Below are 18,153 nucleotides of genomic sequence, written 5' to 3'. Positions count from 1 at the left end.
AGACAATTCTTGTGGGAAAATGAGGTTTTACAGAGAACCCAGCACCAGCCATCAAGGGCTTTATAGATTAAAACTAGCACTTTAAATTGCACCTGTGCAATTTACTTACTGACTGTCTGACTGTAAGTCAGTACAGAGGCCACAAGAAAGGCATAATATGTACTCATAGTAAACATTTTTCACCAATTAAAACTTCCAGGTAGCCTTTAAAGGCAGGCTCATACATAGTATGATCCAGAACTCCAATTAGATAGACCTGGCGTAAGCAGTGGTGGGATTCAATTTTTTTAATAACCAGTTCTGTGGGCATGGCTTAGTTGGGGGTGTGGCTTGGTGGTCATGTGACCGGGTGGGCATGGCTAGCTGGTCATGTGACCTGGTGGGCATGGCTATGTGTATAGGGACTACTCAGAGGGCTGAAAAAAGTCATTTCTGACAGGTCCTCGCACTTTTGACCTGTCTTCGCACTTATGACTGGTCATCATTTATGCCCATTGTAGCATTCTTAACAACCATGTCATTCATTTCACAACTGCTTCTCTTCACCATGGTGACAAGATAGGGCAAAAACGTAAAATCTGAGGACAGTCGTAAGTTCGAGGACTGGTCAAAAGTGTGAGGACCAGTCAAAAATAACTTTTTCAGCCCTCTAAGTAGTCCATATGCATAAAACGATACAGCAATAGAAAGGGATGAAGGAAGGGAAGGGAAATTAGAGTAGGAGTGAAGGTAAGAGAGGGAGGAAAAGAGGAGGAGAAGGAGAAAGGAAGAGGAAGTAGGGAGGAGAAGAAGAGGGGGGAAGAGAAAGTAAGAAAGAAAGAAAAGAGAGAGGTGGTAGGTTCGAGGAGAAAGATTGCTGTACAATAAAAAAGATGAATGGGAAGAAAGCCAACCCCAAACAAATATAAAGATATTAAGATAAAGAATGAATTGTTAAACTTTAAAGAATAAAAAAGAACAAATATGAATAAATAACAATAGTTAGAAACACTCATACAAACATACAATGTATTTTCTTTGAACAGAGTATTTGGCCGGTTCACAAATTTAAACAGTGTTTAGTCATTTCAATTAAATTTACAATTTCTATATTTCCTTTTTGCCATATTTATTCATCTATTTTTTTTTAAAAAAAAACAATATTACCCTTCATCCTCATCTCTAATCTTAATCATAATCAATTTTTCCCTTCTATTCTATATTACACCCCTTCCAATTGTCATCTATTTTTATATCCATCCTCACATTGGTTAATTATGTAATTATGTAATACAGTTTTTTAATACAAATTCAACATTTTAATATAGATCAATTAGTTATATAACTATCTTTTTTGTATATTAATCAATATGAACATGAATATTCCAATTATTTCCATGCAATCCAATTTCTTACAAATCAATTAATTATATTTACCAATAATAATAAACCAAATAATTTCCCCCATATATTCCTCCAAACCACAACTTAACCATTTCTGCTTTCAACACAATATACAATTAATAGTATCTCAATGATTACAATTCCCTAGTTAAATAGAGCAACCGAAAACCGGGGTAGAAACTGGAACTAGAAGCCCTTACTGACCAGGGGGGACTGACCGAAACACCCCTGAGGAAGGACTATCTGAAGAGGCATATAACCTAATTGGTGATGGAGACTTTGGAAAATCTTAACATCCGAAGAGAGCCAGGACAACAACAAAGAGCACTGAAAGGGCAGCAGTCGTGGATGATGCCAGGGGAGGCACCCCCCTCCTGGAGCCCGCCCATCAAGCAGATGGTGCAGCAGCAGCGGGAGAAGACCCAGCAAACCCTCCCCCCCAGGCAGCACGCACGCTGGCGCCCATTCCCAACCAACCCCGGGCTCCTCAACTGGAAAGAGAAACTCCCCCCCTTGGGGTGAAGTTTGATGGGAATCCGCAACAATTAGGATTCTTTGTGGCACATGTGCTCACCTACATGCAAGAGTATGGGCGTGATTTCCAAACCCAAGGCTCCCGAGTGCAAGTTGTGACCCTAGCCCTAGAGGGTGCCGCAGCCAGATGGATGGTGACCCTACATAACGCCAATGCACCAGAACTTGGTAGTACAGAGCCTTGGTAGTACAGGGGTTTAAGGCACCCTGTTATTAAGCTGGTTATTAAGACCAGCTGCCTGCAATTACTGCAGGGTTCGAATCTCGCCAAGGCTCAAGGTTGATTCAGCCTTCCATCCTTTCTAAGGTAGGTGAAATGAGGACCCAGTTTGTGGGGGCAATAAGCTGACTTTGTATAAATATACAAAAAGGATGAAGGCTATTGCTGAGCACATTGTAAGCCGCCCTGAGTCTTCGGAGAAGGGCGGCATATAAATCAAATTTTAAAAAAAAAACTGCGGAATTTTGATCGTTTCATGATGGCCCTGTGACTTCGGTTCGAGGACCCACTGGCAGATCGCAAAGCAGGTGACCGCATTAAGGTGGTGAGGCAGGGGCGATGGCCAGTAGCAGAGTATACTGAAGAATTCCGGGACCTCGCGTGTCGTGTGCACTGGCTGGAAGATATTTTGGTGAGCTGTTTCAAGGATGGACTGAGTGATGATCTATACAATGCCTGCATGGCCCGAAGGGCACTGAATGACCTACATGAATGGTATGTCACTGCCGAAGAAGCTGAGATCGATATGGCCAGAAACCAGTATCGAGCGGGGCGAGCATGGAAGAAATCCTCACCCCAATGGAAGCATGAGCCCCACAAACCACAAACCGCATTCTCCCCGAGATCTTCAGCTTGTTTGAAGTGTGGAAAAGAAGGACACCGAGCTGCAGAGTGTCGTTCGCAAACACCTGCCTGGAACCACCCACCGGGGGAGGGTCCTGAAAAACCTGGTCGGCGTGGGAAGGAGATTGCTCTGAGGAGCAGGGAGACCATAGAAGTCTCATCCCCTCCCCTCTTTGGTGAAGAAACCCTGGCATCTGAACAGGAGGAATCACACTTGTTCGGAAGCGATCCAGATGATGAGCCACTGGTAAGCAATCCAATTAAACCGCTTACCCTCCCCTTAAGACTATTTATCCCAAACCAGGACAGGGAGGTAAGTATCCCCACCCTAGTGGATTCAGGGTGCACCCATTGTTTGATCAGCCCAACCTTAGTAGGGAAGTTAGGGATTAACGTAAGAAAGCTGAAAACCCCCATTGCTTTCTGCCAACTAGATGGGTCAATAGCAGGAGGGGAGCCAGCTTCTCTGGCCACCATGCGTCTACATATAGGCATCGGAAGCCACGAGGAAAGGCTTACATTTATAGTGGCACCTGGCATGGAATGGCCGTTGGTTCTGGGCCTTGCATGGCTAAAAAGATGGCACCCACAAATCAATTGGAAACAAGGCTTCATAAAATTTCAGAGGAAGGTGACTTTTGCTGAGTATCCACATAAAGGACTTGAGGGGGCAGAGAATCGAGAAACAGCCATGCCTGGTCACGCCACACCAACTGAGGGCATACCTATAGAATACAAGGATTTAGCTGAGGTTTTTTAGTGAAAAAGCCTCAGATGAGCTCCCCCCCACCGCGCCACTGACTGTGCAATAGAAATCTTACCTGGCGCGAAACTCCCTAAACCCAAGATGTACAGCATGTCACCGAGTTGGAAGAGCTGAGAACATTCATTGAGAAAAACCTAGCAAGGGGTTTCATCGAGCCAGCCCGACCAAAAATTGCAGCTCCAGTGTTGTTTAGAGAGAAAAAAGATGGCTCAAAACGCATATGTGTTGACTTTCGAAACTTGAATACTATCAGTGTGCAGAACATGTATCATCTCCCCCTTATGAAAGATATGTTAGCACACCTCGCTAAAGGGAAATTTTTTTCAAAGCTGGACTTAAGGGAGGCTTACTACCGTGCCAGAATTAAGGAAGGGGATGAGTGGAAAACGGCATTTAACACCCCCCTCGGCTGCTACCAATTCAAGGTGCTCCCCTTTAGGTTGCAAGGAGCTCCTGCAGTGTTTATGTAGTTAATAAATGAAGTGCTGCATCAGCATTTATATAAGGGGGTTCTGGTCTATTTGGACGACATTTTAATCTATACCGAGACCAAAGCAGAACATGTAAAACTAGTCAGGGCAGTTTTAAACAAACTCCGCGCTGCCAAACTTTATGCCAAACTTTCCAAATGTGAATTCCATCAAGAGAAGATTGACTATTTGGGATACCGCATTTCACACCAGGGGGTTCAGATGGATCCTCTAAAAGTGCAGGCTGTACTTGATTGGGACCCTCCACACACACATAAACAGTTACAGAGCTTCCTGGGATTTGCCAACTTTTACCACCAGTTTATCCCTGCGTTCGCTCAGATTGCCCTCACCATCACCAAGCTCTTAAAAACAAAGGGGGAGGACAACCCTAAACCAAAGCAACCATTGAACTGGACTATGGAATGCCAGACAGCATTTGAAAAACTTAAACGGCTGCTCTCAGCAGAACCAATTCTACAACACCCGGACACAGAGAAACCATTTGTCATACAAGCAGATGCCAGTGATGTGGCAATAGGAGCGGTCCTGCTTCAGAAGAATGAGCAAAACCAACTACAACCCTGCGCTTACACATCCAAAAAGTTGAATGAGACTGAGCAAAGGTGGGCTATTTGGGAGAAAGAGGCGTATGCAGTTCGTTGGGCATTGTTAACCTGGCAGCACTTCCTAGAAGGCAGTAAGACCCCTTTTGAAGTCTGGACTGATCATAAAAATCTAGAAGCCCTAAAGACCCCAAGGAAACTTTCCCCAAAACAAGTACGATAGGCTCAGTACTTTAAACGGTTTGATTTTACTCTAAAATACCTCCCGGGGGGGGGGGGAAACTTTCTGGCGGATGCGCTATCCAGAAAACCGCAATACATTAGTGCAAAGTCAGATGTAATCAAACCTATAGTAGAAAACAATCAACTAGCCGCTAAAGTAGTCACCAGATCCCAGGAAAACAAGAAACAGTGACGGACAATGACATCACCCAAAATTTTAAACAAGCATTGGCCACTGATGAATGGTTTCTGAACAACAAATCCAGCTGTCTGATGAAAGAAGACTTGGCTTGGGTGGGGGGGAAGTTGTATGTCCCTGCAAGCCAAAGACTATGCTTAATGGTACGGTGCCATGACTCCAAATTAGCTGGACATTTTGGGTTTGTGAAAACTTTAAACCTGATTAAAAGACAACTTTGGTGGCCACTAAAAAAGGACATAGAAAGCTATGTAGCTAACTACCCCATTTGTGCAGCAGCAAAAAGATGCCAGGGGAAATCCCCAGGTCTATTGCAGAAGGTAGCTGAACCTTCAGCGCCTTGGAGAGAGATCGCTATGGATTTCATCATGGAATTGCCAAACAGTGAGGGAAATACTGTTATTTGGGTTGTGACAGACCTATTTTCAAAACAGGCACATTTTATACCCTACCAAAAGATCCCAACTTCTAAAAGTTTAGCCAAATTATTCCTAATACACATTTATCGACTTCATGGTGCTCCACAAAGGATCATCTCCGACAGAGGGGCTCAATTCACCTCCAACTTTTGGAGGGCGTTTTTGGGCTTACTTGGTACTGGCCAGGGGTTGAGCACATCTTTTCACCCTTGTACTAATGGTAATTCTGAAATTTTGAACTTGGTACTAGAACAATATTTAAGATGTTTCATTAATTTTCAACAGGGTAACTAGACCGAACTTTTGCCTTTTGCTGAAGTTCCGTTTAATAATGCTGTACATTCAAGCACTGGTTTTACCCCTTTTAGAGTAGCAACAGGCCAGGATTTCAGCCCCATGCCTGAACTACCCACAGAAGAACCCACTATCCCATCACTTAAGGAGTGGATGGATAATTTGCAAAACACGTGGCCAGTGGTTAGATTAGCCTTACAGGAAGCTAGAGAAGCTTTTAAGATTCACGCTGACAAGAAAAGGATGGAACCCAAACCTTTTCATATTGGAGACAGAGTATACTTATCTACAAAATTCTTGAAATCATTACAACCATCAAAGAAACTAGGGCCAAAGTTCATTGGACCTTTCCCCATCACTAGAATCATCAATCCAGTAGCAGTTGAACCAGTGGTGGGTTCCTCCCGGTTCGGTCCGGTTTGGCAGAGCCAGTAGCGGTGACGATATGACATCACTGAACCGGTTCTCCCCCCCGCCCTCCCACCCCCACTTCCATTATTCTTACCTTTTATTTGGTCCCACCCCCAATCTATTGCTGCCTCCTGAGTCCCAGCTGATGACTAGAGGGAAAAAAAACTGTTTAAACTCTTACTGCGGGGCTTCAAAGGGCCGTCCTACAGCTGATCAGTGTTAAAAGCAAACAAATGAGTCGGGTCGTAAGTGCGAGGACTGGTCATAAGTGCGAGGACCTTCAAGAAATGACTCTGACCAGCTAGCCAAGCCCACCTAGTCACATGACCTCCAAGCCACACCCACAAAATAAGCCACGCCCACAGAACCGGTAGTAAAAATTTTTAGAAACCACCCCTGAGTTGAACTACTTCTTCCAAAGACACTCAGGCAGATCCACCCAGTATTCCATATCAGTTTACTCAAACGAGAAGTAATCTCATCCCTCAGACCACCTGCATCTACACCACCTGTTCCCATCATGATTGAAGGTGAACAACACTTTGAAATCAAGGAAATCCTTGATTCTAGGATCCACAGAGGGAAAGTCCAATACTTAGTTGCTTGGAAACATTTACCATCAGCACACAATGAATGGGTCGCTAAACACCACGTTAGGGCTCCAATCTTACTGAGAAAATTTCACTCCCAATACCCTAACAAACCTTGTTGATCTACTATCATGAAATCTTGAAATCTTGTGTATATTTGTTTTTTTTACAGGTGGACCCTTTTGTTTTCTAAGGAGGGTAGCATGTCAGATCCCTAAAAGTGATACTGCCATTCAAGTGGAGGAAGGGGGGACTTGGATTCGATTTACTAGCATGGCCTGTGTCATCAGATATTTTACAACCTATATCCTGGCGCCAAGGAAGCCTGAGATTCCCTTTACCTGCAGGAATTTTTATGATAGCCATGTGGGTTGTCTCACTTTAAAGGGTAGTGGTGGGAATGCATGTTTGTTCGGGTTCTCAAAGGAAATAGTAAAGAAAACATCTTCACATTTGTGTATTGGCTGAAATCTGCATTCTGACTTAAAGGGAGGGGTCTCTACCACTTTAATCCTACTGCTTTGCCTAAGGGCATTCAGATTGTGCTTTAGCTGGATGGTTTTAACTTCTGCTTAATAAAAGAATCCTTTTGAACAACTACGTTTCAAGAGTTCGTACTTTCTTAAGTTGGAAGGAGAGGCGATCCTTACAGAAAGCACAATCTGCAAAACGATCAACCCAGAGAAGCAATCTTCGCTCTACTGAGGGGACCTTGCAAACCATGTCTGAACAAAGCAGAGAGTTGGGAGAAACCGATTGCTGGGGAGAGACAGCAACTGCCACCCAGTCGGATGCCTGTCTCGTGCAACCGATCGGAGAGGATGAGGTAACCCTGGGGAATCCGGAAAAACCCCGCTAGTCGATTGGCATTGGGAAGAAAGATGGCTGGGATGAGAGAACCAGAAGAGTCACCCTCAACCGTGGCAACCGAAAACCGGGGTGGAAACTGGAACTAGAAGCCCTTACTGACCAGGGGGGACTGCCCGAACCAGTCTTATTTTTATTTTTATTATTTATTATTATTTGTTAGTTACAGGCCAGACGGAAAACGACTGTTGGTGAAACACCCACAACCAGCTCCATCTCTTGCGAGAGCTGGGCTACAAAGCATTCAGGAAAAAGGCATAACTAGTCTTACAAAGGTCAGATATTTGGGATACGACATTGAGCCCGGGAAGAGGACTCTGGGACACAAGAGAGAGGAAGCTATTTGTCAACTCCCCATACCCAGAAATAGAAAAGACTTGGGATTTTTGGGTGCTGCAGGCTTCTGTTGCATCTGGACCCCCAATTTCAGTTTAATTGCAAAACCTCTCTATGAAGTTATAAGAGGAAGTAATAAAGAACCTCTGTGATGGGAAAAAGAGGAAGAGAAAAGTGTCACAACTTTAAAAGACGCTTTAATGCAAGCTCCCAGTTTAGGACTACCCGATTTAGACAAGCCGTTTCAGCTGCTTGTCGACACTAAACAGAACGTAGCAATGGGGGTTCTCTCCCAGAAAATGGGAACTTGGCATCGCCCCATTGCTTATCTGTTGAAGCAGCTGAATATTGTAGCAAGAGGGTTGTCTGGCTATCTGATGGCTCTGGCAGGCACGGCATTGTTAACACAAGAAGCTAGTAAATTAACTTTTAGCCAGGAATTGGATATCTACACCCCCCATGCCCTCAAAGCCATCTTAGAAACCAAAGGACATTTGTGGTTGACCAACCCCTGCATGCTAAAATATTATTATTTATTTATTGAATTTATATACCGCCCTTCCGTCTGAAAGGACTCAGGGCGATGAACAGCCGAAAATTAAAATAACATACAATATAAAAGTTAAGATAACTAAAAATAAATTAAATTAATCGGCCTCCCAATTTAAAACCCCAAGCTATACAATTAAAACTAATCCATAAAACCTATTCAGGCCAGGCCGGCTTGCTGAAATAAAAACATCTTCAGGGCCTTACGGAAAGTGCGGAGATCCGGGATCAGTTGTATTCTGGGAGGTAGCTCGTTCCAGAGGGCGGGTGCTCCCACAGAGAAGGCTCTCCCCCTGGGGGCCGCCAGCCGACATTGCTTGACCAACGGCACCCTGAGGAGGCCCTCTCTGTGAGAGAGTATTGGCCAGTGGGAGGTTATCGGTAGCAGAAGGCGGTCTCGTAAATACCCTGGCCCTAAGTCATGGAGCGCTTTAAAGGTGAGAACCAACACCTTGAAGTGCACCCGGAAGACCAATGGGAGCCAGTGCAGCTCACGCAGGAGAGGTGTTATATGGGAGTGCCATGTCGCTCCCGTAATCACCCGCGCGGCCGCATTCTGGACCAGTTGGAGCCTCCGGGTGCTCCTCAAGGGGAGCCCCATGTAGAGAGCGTTACAGTAGTCCAGGCAAGAAGTGACGAGAGCATGAGTGACTGTGCATATGGAATCCCGACTCAGAAAGGGGCGCAACTGGCGTATCAGGCGAACCTGATAAAAAGCCCCCCTGGCCACGGCCATCATGTGCTCTTCTAAAGACAGCCGTGTGTCCAGGAGGACGCCCAAGTTGTGAGCCCCCTCTGTGGGGGTCAATGACTCGCCCCCAATAGCCAGCAATGGCACCAGCTGGTTATATCGGGATGCCGGCATCCACAGCCACTCGGTCTTGGAAGGGTTGAGTCGAAGCCTGTTCCTCCCCATCCAGACCCACATGGCCTCCAAACACTGGGACATCACTTCAAGGGCATCATTGGGGTGGTTTGGGGTGGAGATGTACAGCTGAGTGTCATCAGCGTACAGATGGCACCGTGCCCCAAATCCACGGATGATCTCACCCAGCGGCTTCACATAAATGTTGAACAGGAGTGGCGAGAGGACCGACCCTTGTGGCACCCCACAAACAAGGCGCCTCGAGGTCGACCTCTGCCCCCCTGCCAACACAGACTATGACCAGTTGGAGAGATAGGAGGAGAACCACCACAACACGGTGCCTCCCACCCCCAATCCCTCCAGCCGGTGCAGCATGATACCATGGTCGATGGTATCAAAAGCCACTGAGAGATCTAATAGGACCAGAACAGAGGAGCAACCCCTGTCCCTAGCCCTCCAGAGATCATCAACCAACGCGACCAATGCCGTTTCCATGCTGTACTCAGGCCTGAAGCCAGACTGGCACGGGTCTAGATAGACGGTTTCATCCAGGTACTGCGGGAGCTGTTGCGCAACCACACTCTCAACTACCTTCGCAATAAAGCGAAGGTTGGAGACAGGACGGTAATTAGCCATAACAGCCAGGTCCAGAGAAGGCTTCTTAAGGAGGAGCCTCACCACCGCCTCTTTCAAGGCAGGTGGCAGGAAACCCTCCTCCAGAGAAGCATTTATAATCCTCTGGAGCCAGCTTCGTGTAACCTCCTGGGTAGCCAGTACCAGCCAGGAGGGACACGGGTCCAATAAACATGTGGTTGTGTTTAACCTCCCCAGAATCCTGTCCACATCCTCAGGAGTCACAGGATCGAACTTGTCCCAGATAACATTCTCAAGACCCGCCTCAGCCACCCCGCCGGAATCTATCCAGTCAGAGTCCAAGCCTTCCCGAATCTGAGCGATTTTATTGTGCAGATACTGTGCAAAATCCTCAGCCTGCCCTTGCAAGAGGTCCTCCCGCACTCCCTGATGTAGGAGGGAGTGGGTCACTCTAAACAAGGCAGCTGGGCAATTATCTGCCGATGCAATAAGAGTGGAAAAGTAATGACACTTTGCCGCTTTTATCGCCACTAAATAGGTCTTAATGTGAGACCTAACTAGTGTTCGATCGGATTCGGAACAACTGGCCCTCCAACCACTCTCTAGGTGTCTTTTCCAGTGCTTCATCTCCCACAGCTCCTCGGTGAACCAAGGAGCTGGGCAGGCGCCGGGTCAGAGGCCACAAAGGCATGACATGATCCAAAGCCCCGGCAGCCGTCCTATCCCAGGCGGCCACCAGATCTTCAGTCGAGTCGTGAGCCAAAGCCTCAGGAAATGGCCCAAGCTCTCTCTGGAATCTCTCCGGATCCATCAGGCACCTGGGATGGAACCACCTAATCGGTTCCACCTCCCTGCGGTGGGGTGCAGCGGTCAGAAAGTCCAGCCTCAGGAGAGAATGGTCAGACCATGACAGGGGCTCAATAGCTATATCCCCTATATCCTGGCTATTCAACCACTGACCAGAGACAAAAACCAAGTCCAGAGTGTGTCCTCCCGTATGAGTAGGGCCATGAATTAGTTGTGTCAGGTCCAAGGCCGTCATGGAAGCCATGAACTTCTGGACCACCTCAGACGCCTCACCGGCCGACGGCAGGTTGAAGTCCTCCATGACCACCAGTCTGGGGGTATCAACCGCCACTCTGGCAATAACGTTGAGAAGGTTGGGCAGGGCCGCTGTCACGTGGCAGGGAGCCAGGTATGTGATCAGCAGGCCCACCTGCATCCCATGGCCCCACTTCACCAGGAGAGACTCACATCCAGCTATCTGTGGTACAGTGGTCTCCCTCGGATCAATCCTTTCTTTATGGCAACCACCCCCCCCCACCCCTGCCCTGGGCCCTCGGCTGATGAAATGCTTGGAAACCTGGTAGGCATATTTCTATGAGGGGGACCCCCCCTTGGCCCAACCAGGTCTCTGTAATACCCGCCAGGTCTGCTCCCCCCTCCTGAACTCGCAGATGAGGGGGGCCTTATTAACCACGGACCTGGCATTGCACAGCATCAGCCTAAGGCCTGGGCTCTGAAGCTCTGGACAACCTGGGGAACGAGAGGAGCCTTGGGGGCCGAGGCACGCCACTGCTTGAAGACAGCGGGTGCGTGCCCCCCTAACATGATATGGTCCCCTGCTCCCGCCGTATCTGCCCCTCCCAACCATGGTCCTGATGGAATCACCTTTTCCCTACACTAAGCCCCTCCACACCCGGCTCCACACCTGGCTCCAGGTTCATGCCCCTGTATCAAGCCTGACCTATCACCTTCCCTCCCCACCCCTCCCCAAGCCCCTTAAAAGTTTACAAAAGGACAATTTAAAAAAAACCCTCAGCCCCCTCTTTGTGGCATGTCACCTCTCGGGATTCCAAAATCCGTCATCGAGGTAGGCCCTCGATAACATGGAGGGCCAAGCCTGCGAGAGGGGGGAATCTTGCAGACCAAGAAGCTCCACTGCTGAGTACATCTTGCCGCAGGGATGGGGTGACCATCTCCTAAAGGGTCCATACAGAAAAGTCAAAGGCAGAACATAAAAAGACGGGAGCCACAAAAGGATTCAAGACCCAGTCCATTGTCCTCTCACCACAGAGGCCAAGTCCGTCTCCAGGTCGACACAAGGGGGGGAGGGATAAGTCCCACCGCCCTCTCACAGCGGCTTGGCCCAATGGTCTGCCCCCTCTACTGGTGAGATGGAAGTAATAGTCCAACGTGAGCAACTTGGCACCCATAATATAGGTCCAAAATCTGCCCCCTCACGGCGGTTGGAGACTGAAGATCCCCTGTACCAATACATGGCAAGGGCAAAATCTCTATCTCCAGTCTAGCAACCAGGTCTAGTCACTTAGGAAGAGATCCTAAGGAAGAGCACAGCAACTGGTACACCAAAAAGATTCCTAGCCTGTCCTGCTATCTAATTGAACACATAGACATTCACATCCACTCACATTTGGAATAGCAATATTTGCTGCAGATAACACACCACAGTAGATCAACACTATCCCAACCTTGGCAATGAAGTTACTACCCAGCCTGACATTTTTCTTAGCCCAACAAGGCCATGATAGTACACTACATTCTTTCTCCACTGCACTGCACAGCTAGCTTTAATGCTATTTGGTATGGCAACTTACATATACCACTTCCTTGCTTCGGTCAACCAAGTCCTATAATATTTTAGTATTTCAGAATTATGAGTAAAGAGACTGTATGTACTCTATTAAGCACAGCATGCAGTTTTTTCTTAGCCTAAACCATTTATGAAAATGGGAAGTGAAGAAAACTATACCTTTATCCTTGGATATAAACAGAATTCACATACATAACAATTGCAACACTGTGACTTGTATTGCCAATTGAACATTAGCCTGAATGTATACAGGCTAATGTTCAATTGGCAATACTAGTCATAGTGAGGATATATTTATTTCTAGGCACTGTTGCAAAACAGAATTTGATGTGGATATTTCAAAGCAAAGTGAATAATGTGATGACATAAGGCAAAAGTGCCAAAGAACACCTGACTGAGAGGTGGATAGCATATAAATTTAATAAATTTAATAAATGAGACTTGATGGTACAGTGGTTTAATGCACCCTGTTATTAACACAGCTGCCTGCAATTTCTGCTGGTTCGAATCTCTCCAAGGCTCAAGGTTGACTCAGCCTTCCATCCTTTCTAAGGTAGGTGAAATGAGGACCCAGTTTGTGGGGGCAATAAGCTGACTTTGTATAAAATATACAAAAGAATGAAGGCTATTGCTTAACGCATTGTAAGCCGCCCTGAGTCTCCGGAGAAGGGCGGCATATAAATCAAATAAAAAAAATAAAAAAAAATAAATAGACATTATTAGAAAGCAATAATGTTAAGTAACTGCAGTAAGGTTTTTTTTTTTTTGAAAAGTGCCTGGAACATAAAAAAAGGGAAGCCGGGTCTTTGAGAGAATCCAAATATTGGATATTGGATATTGGGGCGGGGGACTAACAATATTTCTATTCTTTCTGGTAAATTATTATTTTGTGAATTGGTAACATTTCCCATGCTCATGAATCATTCCATCCTCTTTAACTTAATTTGAAAGGACAACTTTGTGGCAAGAAAATATTTTAATATGTCTAAATGTTTGCCTAAGCAGATTATGTACCAAAATTCACTTATGTATGTTTTGTTATTTGCTTTATTCTATATGAATCATTATTTAGCAATTAGCATGTACTAGGTCAGTGATGGCTAACTTTTTTGCTGTCGTGTGCCAAAAGCGGGAGCACAGGGGATAGCAGACGCATGTGCCAACACCCATAGTTCAATGCCCCCTCCCCCCCATGCATGCATGTGTGACTCCCCCCCCACACTCCTCTCGCTTTTGTTATGCGACAGCAAAAAGGTTTCTGGTCGGCCAGGTCGGCCCGTTTTTTGCCCTCCCCAGGCTCCAGAGGCTTCCCTGGAGCCTGGGGAGGGCAAAAACAGCCTCCCCCACTCCCCCAGAGGCCCTCCAGAGGCTGGAAACGGCCCATTTCCCGACTTCCAGTGGGCCCAGAAGGCCCAAAAATAAGCTGTCGGGGCACGCGCATGCGCGCTGGAGCTGAGCTAGGGCAATGCTTGTGTGCCCACAGATATGGCTCCGTGTGCCACCTGTGGCACGCATGCCATAGGTTCGCCATCACGGTACTAGGTGTTCGCATTTCACTTTTAATGTTAGAATCATAACTGTCACTAATCTCTCTCCACACAATTAGTTTAAAATTGTGATAAAAAAGCAAGGCAGAGTTATCATTGGTTATCTTAACCTGAAAATCTATTAGGAAAATAATAAATACCTTACATGATAAGTATTCTGAGAAGCACAAATGATGTTAAGACTCAGTAACAATAAGAAGAAAAAGATAGTAAGGAGGTGATTGCTGCAGTAGCATAGCTGAATAATGTCAGCAAAGTCAAATTGCACCTGACATTTCATCTTCCTAAAGTCACAAGGCCTTGGTTATACTGCCTGATCCATTTCAGTATGTGCACAAATATATGTCCTTCCATTTCATTTTGTCCAAGGACCAGAACCAATTCCTGCATTAATAAGCACCAAATATAGCCCCTATTTTTCACTTTAATTATATTTAATCTTCTGGCCATAATATCTTTCATATTCTGCTCCCTTTTCTGTTGTTCCAGAGGGAAAAACCAATACCTTTCAATGATCTTTCAAGGATTGTAAGTTTCACCCAAGATTTTCAGATTTAACTTTTTGCCTGGCTTTAAAAAAAAACAAACTTTGGATGCTCCCCGCTTAAAACTATTTTTCTTTCAGCTCCCCACCTGACCCACTGTTAGACAGCCAGACAACTTTTCTCATTTTTCTTTTTCTTCCTTTAGCGACCTTGGTTTAGCATGGCCAGGTTTATCAGGAACCGCCTGTTTTCCGGTCCTACTTCCTTGAAGTTCAAAGACTGGGTTTCATTTCTCCCTGAAATAACCACCAATTTGCGCTTTAACGCCAAAGCACAATACTGTATCCACTGTCTGAAGCCCCGTTTCCACCAGGGGCGGGGCCGGTGTGTCATTATACTATTTACCCTGAATAACCTTGCCCTCCAGCATCCTCATCCATTTTTTTCCTGTCGCCGAAGAAGTTAAGTTTCGCCTCACCACTCAAACCCAGAAGAGGATTTTCTCCATCTCCCAGTTCTGCATTCCCACTCGCCCTATACAGTTTTTCCTGACAAAGAAGCCCCTCACCCGCCCTCAGGTTGTCGGCCCTCAGTCCTCTCAGCGCTCGGCTGCAGCCTTCCACCCGCGAAGGAAACGAGAGTGCCCCCTACAGGCAGCAAGACCCGGCCGCGAAAGGACGGGGCGCTTGGACTCGGCAAAGGCAGGTAATTGGGAACGCAGCTCCAGGAAAGAGGAAGAAAAAAGGCCGCCTCAAGGCTCAGTTCAGAGCACTTCTGCCTCTTCCCTCCAACGCCCGAGGCCGGGAAAAGGCTGCGGCGAGCGAGGCCGTCCAGTTCAAGTGACTTGCCAGCTGCGATTGAGGAGAGGGCAGATGCGCTCGCGCAACCCGCACCGAGAAGAGGATATGCGCCCCTCCATGTAACTTTCTATCCCACCACCTGATCCTTCGCTCCTCTCCCGACCACACATCCCCCATTCGTCACTCCCCGCCCCTTTCAGCCAATTTCCCACCCCCACCCCAACCTCCGTGGGGGTTCACGCACCCACAAAGTCAAGTTTCTGGGGAGCTGCTTTCTGTAGTCGGTCCTCCTCGCCGTGGCGGGCGCGCGTAACTCCAGCCCCCCCCCACCCCCACCTTTCCTTTCCTTTTTTTTTTTTTTTTGCACCTCTCGCACAGGCGCGCGCTTCCTCTTCCAACTTTCTCACTTGCCCCACCCCCGCCCACATCGCTTTCGGCGCCAACTTCACCTTCAGGAACCCTCTCCTCTCCTCTCTTTCTCGCTCGCGCGCGCGCTCGTCAGAACGAAAGGTACTATTTCTCTCCGCTTTCTCTCCAGGCTCGGCATTGAGCTGCGCTGACTTACCTAGGGTCCAAAAATCTGCTTTCCGAGCGTTGGAATGTGCTTTCTGCAGCTAGAAGTATTATTATTATTATATTATTATTATTATTAATTTATTTCCTTCTGTTCCCGTGGCGATAGGGGGCGCGGATTTTCTCGTTCTCTCTAAACGGCGCGCGTTCTCGTTTATCTTTCGAGTCCGCTGCGGCGGCGGCGGTAGAGCGGCGCGTGGAGGGAAGGTCTTCTCTTTAGCCGCTGCACCTGCTGCGAGATTTCGCAATCGCTTCAGGCAAAAATAAAATAAAATTTTAAAAAATGAGGGTTTCTGCAGCTCGGGGATTCTTTCAACTTTTTTTCTTTCCCTGCCGCCGTCCCCTGACTTCAGAATCGGCTTCTTGGCATCGGCGCTGCCCGTGGACCGCTATGACATTGAGTTTTGGAGATGTTCTCCTCAGTCTCGCGCGCTGCAACAGCAAAAGTCCCCCAGACAGAGAGATGAGAAGATCAGGCGGCGGTGAAATCCGTTTCCTGCCACCTCCCGAGCCGAAAGCCGCTCCCAGAAGCCCCCGGATGCCTTCTGACCGTTTGCGCTGGCCAGGCTGCCTAGATCATTCCGTGGGGCAATCCCCATCTCCACCTCCCGGCAGGCGGGACTGAGTCTCCCTCCCTCCAAGCCGTTTGGCCACTTAGAGACTCTCTCAGGCGAGGTTGGGGGAGGGGTCATCCGAGAGGCGAGTTGCGACTGTGACACAAGCAGCCTTTAGGGGGGGAAAAAAGGTTAACGCGAAAACGGCACGTGGCTGCCAATGGGCTGGGGCGTCCTGGATCGCGTCCAGGATTCCCAACACCATGACAACGGAGAGGAGATTTACAGTAGTACCTTGAAGAGCAAAAGAAGGGGAAGATGGTGGCGGATTGGTCTGTAGTTTAAGGTATCGATGAAACTAATTGTCATTTCTATACATTCTTGAACATCGGCCATCCCAGCAAAATTTGCTCCAGCAGGCAAAGCAATACTAGGCAGCCGTGCATCCTTCCAGTTCCAGCTGCCACTTTCCTCTGTAGTGTCCAAAGTGAAGCTCCTATTCCATACAAACAGTGTGTGTACCCACTAATATTTGTTTTGTACAGTAAAGCCTAAGATATCTAGAAATTCAATTGAAAAACTACATTTGATTCCAGGATTGCTTTCTATCCCACATAAATAGTTTTCATTCACACGGGCAGTTACTCAGTTGGTTGCTTTCAGTACTTTCTATGAAAATCCCTGATTTCATAAGAAAATGTCCACTTAATGTTAAGTTGGGTGAATGAGGACACAGCAAGCCAGAGTAGTTCGTGACAACAGCTCTTTATTGTATAGTGAGACTCCAGCAACTAACCCAGGGAGCCAGCTCCCTTTATATACCTTGCAGCTGTAGTGGTCAGCCAATCAGCTGAAGGTCAGTTAATTCGAACTTCCCGCCAAACAAACCTATTTACATAACAAACCTATTTACATAACACTCCTCCCCTCCCAGAAGTCACTTGGGGTGTTATTTACATACAAAGTCTCTCAGGTGACTAGGGCGTGTGCGAGTCCTAGTTGACCTGCGCAGTTCAGTCGGAGGGGTGGCGTCGAGCAGGTCGGAGGGACCCTCTGTTTCTCCCTGCTCCGCCAATGAGGCCTCCGGAACTTCCTTGTGGGCGGCGACTTCTCCGGCGGCCTGGACTACCTCGATGGGGCGGCGCTGGATACCAGAATCCTCAGCTAAGTCCTCCGCTCTACCCGGGCTTGTAGTTTGTGTTTCTGGTTGGTAGTCATGGTCAGGGGTTGGTTCGTCGAATCTGTCTTCGGTGTCTGCGGTTACTCGTTTTCTCAGTTGGTCAATGTGTCTGCGCCAAACTCTCCCGTCCCCCATGTCTACCCTGTATGATTTGGGCCCCGTGATTTCTGCAATGGTCCCTGCCTCCCAGAGTGGGCCCTGTCCGTAGTTTCTGGCGTGGACCGGCGTTCCTATGGTGAACTCTCTAAGCTTCCTCTCCCCCCCCTTGAAGACCTCTGGGGAGTAATTGGGGTTGAGCCTATCTAGTATTCCTCGGAGTTTCCGCCCCATTAATAGTTCTGCCGGACTTCGGCCCGTGGCTGTACAGGGTGTGGAGTGCTGAACTATTAGGAACTTGTCTATCCTTTCCTGCCAGTCTCCAGGGCTTAAACGTGAAAGGGCCTCCTTTGCTGACCTCACAAATCTCTCAGCCTGTCCGTTACTAGCCGGAT

The 18,153-nt window shown here is 47.4% G+C and overlaps 1 protein-coding gene across 1 annotated transcript in view; it reads right to left on the bottom strand.

Annotated features, from left to right (window-relative positions):
* Positions 1–16,501, bottom strand: part of UGT8 (UDP glycosyltransferase 8) — a 73,986-nt gene extending 57,485 nt beyond the window's left edge. The window contains exon 1 of the mRNA XM_034442354.3: positions 15,921–16,501. The gene's annotated coding sequence lies outside the window, so the exon portion shown is untranslated. The remainder of the gene's footprint in view (positions 1–15,920) is intronic.
* Positions 16,502–18,153: the final 1,652 nt, after the last annotated feature.

The sequence above is a fragment of the Pantherophis guttatus genome, chromosome 8 (assembly GCF_059756535.1).
Source record: "Pantherophis guttatus breed Tessera chromosome 8, ASM5975653v1, whole genome shotgun sequence".
In the NCBI taxonomy this organism is placed as follows: domain Eukaryota; kingdom Metazoa; phylum Chordata; class Lepidosauria; order Squamata; family Colubridae; genus Pantherophis; species Pantherophis guttatus.
This window is presented reverse-complemented; position numbering and strand designations above follow the sequence as displayed.